Raw genomic sequence first — 6,099 nt, forward strand, 5'->3', positions numbered from 1 at the left:
ACCGGCCCCCGCCCCGGGGAAAGGAGGGGACGCGACGAGGCGCTCGGGCGACTTCTGGCCACTAGCTGAGTGGCCTCTTTTGTTTGCCTAATTTCTCAGCAGTTTCTGAGCCTGAAGCTGACCCAGATCTGAGTCCAAGGACCTCCGGCCAAAGGTAACCCCGCGGTAACCGGTCCCCGCACGCGGGACGTGGACCCCCACCCTTCGCGTGCACGCACACACTCAACAGGAGTTTGAAGAGTGAGCTCTGGAGAGCAGATGGCCCGGCCGACTGTCCGTCCTCCGCTCTGCCCCGCGGGGTCCCGCCGGTGGGCGGCGGGCTGCGCCCCCAGCCCGCCTTCCTCTCCAGCGTTCGCAGCCCCTCTGCGCCGCCAGTGAGAAGCCAGCTCCAAAACAACAACAAAAAAGGCGATTCCGGGAGGTGGCGTCCCGAGGAAGGAAGGAATAGCCGACGGGGGGGAGGTGAGGCGGGGGGGAGGTGAGGGGTGGGGAGAGGGAGGGAGAAGGACAAGCAGGCTGGGGAATTGGGCGAACTCCACAGCACTTCCGTGCGTCCTGGCTGGCCGCGGACTGCCCGGCTCCGCCCTCCCACTGGCCTGGGGCGCAGGAGCCGGGGCTCCCGCCTACTCCTCGCTTTTCCTTCTGGCAGTCACCCTCACTCACTTGCGCTGAGATCTGGATGCGAGAGAGAAAGGAGACGGTCGGGGAATAGGGCCAGCCCGTCCGCCCTGGCTGGGAGACACCTCTCACCCCGAGGGGCTTAAGCGCCGAGGGACGGAGCTCTGCGGCCGCCGCCTCGCCTCCTCGCCTCCTGGGCTCCGTCACCCTCCTGCCTTTTCCGCGACGCAAGTGAGGCAAACTCCTAAAGTTTGTGAAGTGCGGTGCTTACAAGGAGGGCGCCGGAGCCGGGACCCCGAAGAGAGGGTGGAGGAAGTGCGTGGAGACCCGCAGACGCCCCCCTCTCGTTCCCCTGCCCCCCATCCCAGCTCCTTGGGAGGGAAACGGGGCCGTGGCGCCGCCCGGGGATTGCTCTCTGGAGGGGGCCCCAGAGCCAGCGGCGCCCTCCTGGAAGAAGCCTGAGAAGGTTTGGATAGTTTAGATACGGGCTGCTGCGGGTCCTAGTACCCTAGCCAGACAAGGCCAGGAGCACCCCTGTCTTGGGCGACTTCCTTCGGGGCGGGGGAAGACAAGACTCTACATCTGTAACGACGGTAACAAGACCCGGCAGGATCGGGTTCCGTTTCGCGGAGACTGGATGTCCTGTCTTTGCCGGCAGCACCCAGGAGAGAGGAGTGGTCGGGGTAGGGTTCCGGGAAGAGGTAAAGGGGACTTGACCCTGGGCATTGATTCTGCCAGGCACTGTGCTGGGCACTGGAGATTACAGTACAACAAGGCAGTCGGAGAGTTTGACACCCTCTTGTCAAATGACAAGTCCACCCTCTTGTTCTTCATTCATTCATTCTGTCTCTCATTCATTCAACCTTCCACTCAAGGAAACATTAACTGAGTATTCTGTACCAGGCCCCTTGGTTTACAAAGATGAATAAGGCATTGTCCTTACCTACCAGAAGCTCAGATGTGTCAGGACAAGTAAAGAGATGTTCCCTGCCCGGTGAGACCAGTGCCATGAAATGTGAATGGGAGGGCACCTATTCCAGCCTGGGTTGAGCAAGGATCAAGGAAGGCTTTCTGGAGGAGGAGGTACCTAAGGTGAAGCAAAGGCTTTGGGCCCTACTCCCCTTCCTGGCTAAGCCCTGGAGCCTTGTCTACCGCTCTAACTAGAACTTCCTTCCCCCTCATTCTCATTCCTCCCACTTGTTGCAGATGAACTGGCACAAGGTAGCACTATAAAGGTGGGCACCTTAGGCTGTTTTGAGGGGTGTAATTTGCATGCCTCTGGCTCCAAAAACCAATTTCACTGATGCAGTGAGTAGATCCAATTCCCTAGGCAGAGCTGGCATTTGGCCAGGATACAGGCTTATGTCCAAACCCCAGAAGCCCAGGTATTAACTTACACAGAGAAATTCAACTGTCAGACCCAAATATTTGTATCAATAGATCAAGGCAGTTTGGGCTGCTTCTTAGGAAGCCCAGTTACCAGAAGTTTAGCGCAGGGAACCTGGAAACCCCAGGAGGGGAAGAAAGGATGGTATAAGTCTCTCAGCCAAGAAGCCTTGAGATCTTGTCTCCCGCCATAGGGGCGGTCTTGATTCTAAGGACTCAGCTCAGCCTAGTATCTTCAGGACCAGAGCCTGAATATGTTTCCCCAGCTGCTTTGGGGCACCCCTTTTCTTTGATCTTCTGTTCGCAGAGCCTCTCTCCAAGCTGGATTTAAGAGTAGCAGCTATTTCCTTAGTGCTTGCTGAGTGCTAGACTCCTGTAAACATTTTACCTTTATTAGCTCACTTAATACAATTGATGGGATCTCTGCTCACCCAGCTAGGGGCCTAGTGTAGCCCCACCCCACTGAGGGGCCCACAGCCACCACCCTGGTGGTCTTTAGTTGGTTCCCAAATACTTCAGTCACATATTTATGCATATTTACACCTTGGATTTACTCTCATATCTGTTCAGGGACGGAGGGAGGGTGGTTTCTATCTCACAGTGGCCACCTTATTTCCAGGTTCTTGGGGGAAACTCATTCTGCAGCTTCACAGGGATTTCCAGAACCTATATCTTCTATTTCCAACCCTCTTCAAATCTCTGGGTAACAGGGCCCGCAGTTACTTATCTCAGGCAACTGCACTAACTTTTGTGGTTCCCTACACCCTGCCCATGCCTTTGGAAAAAGTCCCTTTATTAAATTCTCCTCACATTACTCTAATTGGAGTGTGTTCTCTCTTTCCTGATGGGACCCTGATTTGGACACAGGAAACAGCATCCATCCCCCATCCAGATAGCTAACTTTCCTCCTTTAGGAAAGGAATCAGCAAGGGAGAACTGTGGCCAGTGGTTTCCAGGCTGACTCCACTGGTGGCAGCGTGGTGGACACACTGGACTATTACTATAGTGATACAGACAAGAGATGATGAGGGCCTGACGTAGGGCAGGGGTAATGGGCTGGGGAGAAGTAAATTTGAGATTCTATGGGGGTAGAACAGACTGGAATGACAACCAACAAGATGTAGGTATTGAGGGAAAAGTCAACCCACATCTTTAGAACATAGATTCTCAACTCCACTTTCCCACCAGCTATTTCCCCATTTATGTGCTCACCTTTGCAGCAAATTCCTCAAAATAGCCATCTCTACTAGTTGCCTGCAACATCTTACCTCCCTTTCTCTTCTTAAACCCCTCTAGCTATTCTTTCACCCTCACACTCCACTGAAACTATGCTTATCAAAGTCATCAGTGACCTAATGGCTATTCTCAGCCCTCCTCTTAGCCTCTCAGTAGCATTTGACCAGGTTGATCACTGCTTCCCCCTGGATACACTGTCTTCACTTGCACTGGGGAGACCATACTCTCCCGGTTTCCCTTCTACTACACTGGTTCATCCGCTTCTCTCCAATAATTCTTTTCTTTTTTTAAGATTTATTTATTGGATGCTTTTGGGGTCTTCGCAGACCAGGGCTTGAACCCCTGTCCCCTGCATTGGCAGGAGGATGCTTAACCACTGCGCCACCAGGGCAGCCCCTCTCCAATAATTCTTAACACTAGAGTGACTATTAGTTAAGTGGTTCTCTTGTCTTTTTCTCTCTATATTCACTTCTTTGACGATCTCACCCAGGCTCATGGCATCCAACACCATCTTTCTACCAATAATACCCCAAATTTTAAATCACCAGCCCAGGCCTTTCTCTAAAATACCAGACTCAGGGAATTCCCTGGTGGTCCAGTGGTTAGGACTCCGCACTTCCATTGCAGGGGGCACGGGTTCAGTCGGGGAACTCAGATCCTGCATGCCGCAAGGTTTGGCCAAAAATAACAAAGTAAAAATAAAAAATAAAATACCAGACTCACATATCTTTCTCCTTGACATCTCCCTTTGAATGTCTAATAGACACCTCCAACCGAACATGTCCAAAATTGAATTTCTAATCTTGCCCCCCAAATCTGACCTATTTGGCAGCCTTCCCCATCTCAGGTGATGAGTACTTTCTTCCACTTGCTTAGGTCCCAAACTGGAGCCATCCTTTGACCCTCTCCTTATTCTGGGACTCCTCTCTCATTGGCATCTCACAGCTGCTTTCCTGGTCCCAGCTACCACCTTTCTTGCGTGCACCACCACAACAGCTTCCTAATGGCCTCTATGTTTCCAGCCCTGCCTCCTGAGAATATGTCTATTCTCAACACAGCAGTCAGAGCGATCCTTTTAAAACATGTTAGATGTCAATTCTCGGCTCAAGACCCTTCAGTGTCCTCATCTCACTTAACCTAAAAACCAAAGTCCTTAAAAGAGCCTATGGGGCCTCTGTTATCTGAGCCCCCTTTCCTCACCCCCTAGAGCACTCTGCTCCAACCAAGATGGCTTCGTTATTCTTCTTCTGATATGCCAGGCACATTCCTGTCTTAAGGCATTTGCACTCACTGTTTCCTCTTCCTGAAATGTTCTTCCCCTACATATCCACATGGCTAACCCCCTATGAAATATCACCTTCTCAGTAAGACCTACCCTGACATGTCCTGCTTAAAATTACAGCCCATCCTCATCCCAAGCTCTCCTATATCCTGCTCAGTTTTGTTTCATGACACTTATCACCTGCTAACATATATAGTTTACTTATTATGTTTATTGTCTGGGGGGAAGGAAGTTAACCAAGAGTCCTCCTGCAGACACATTGAGCAAGAGCTGAAGATAGAAGGGAGCGAGGCTGGGGGAGTATGAAGGGTGGGGATAAAGTGCAAACTGGGAAAAGGTATTTGCACCATAGATAACTGATTAAGGATTAATATCCAGAACATACAAAGTACACCTTCAAATCAATTAGAAAAAAGCAAACAGTCTGTATTAGTTTCCTATTGCAGCTGTAACAAATTACCACAAACTTAGTGGCTTAAAACAACACAAATTTATTATCTTACAGTATTGGAGACCAGAAATCCAAACTGGATCTCACTCGGCTCAAATCAAGGTGTCAGCAAGGGCTGTGTTCCTTCTGGAGGCTCTAAGTAAAATTCCATTTCCTTGCCTTTTCCAGCTTCTAGAGGTTGCCCACAATCCTTTGCTCATGGCCCCCATTCATCTTCAAAGCAAGCAATCACACCTCAGACTTCTGTATGTATCACCACATCTCCCTGACTCTTCTGCCTCCCTTTTTCACTTATAAGGACACTTGTGATTACATGAGACTCACCCAGTTAATCCAGGACAATGTCATGGTCTCAAGATCCTTAATTTAATCACATCTGCAAAATCCCTTTTTTCACGTAAGGTAACATTCACAGGTTCTGGGTGAACATCTTTGGGGGGCCATTATTCTACTTACCCCATAATCCAATAGAAAAATACACAAAAGACACAAAGAGGCATTCTATAGAGGAGGAAACACATATGAAACCTTTATTCATCAGGAAATGCAAATTAAAATCACAGTTAAATACCATCACACACTCATCAGATTGGCAAATATTTTAAAAATCTAACAACCAAGTGTTGTCAAGAATGAGGAGCAAAGGGAACTCCCATGCACTGTCAAAGGAATATAAACTGGTACAGCCCCTTTGGAAAACAATTTGGCAATATCTAGTAAAGCTCAACATGCACTTTACATGTTCATGCATACTTTACATGCATACTTTACAACTGAGCAATTCAACTTCAAGATGTATACTATTCAACAGAAGCTACTACATATGTGCAACAGGAAACCTACAAGAATTTTAATAGTAGCACTGCTAAAAATATTGCCTCCAAAAAAATCCAACAGGAGATGGATTAATAAATTAGATAGAACCAAACAATGGAATATAATGCAACAGTTAAAAAAAAACTGCAGCTACAGATAAAAAACTCCACACGATGTGATGTCTTCTAAGCAACACTTCTCAAATGTCAGTGTGCATGCAAATTACCTGGGGGTCTGGTTAAATGCAGATTCTGATTCTGTAGGTCAGAAATGGGGCCTGAAATTCTGCATTTCCAACAGCTCTCTGCTG

The sequence above is a fragment of the Delphinus delphis genome, chromosome 2 (genome assembly GCF_949987515.2).
Source record: "Delphinus delphis chromosome 2, mDelDel1.2, whole genome shotgun sequence".
Classification (NCBI taxonomy): domain Eukaryota; kingdom Metazoa; phylum Chordata; class Mammalia; order Artiodactyla; family Delphinidae; genus Delphinus; species Delphinus delphis.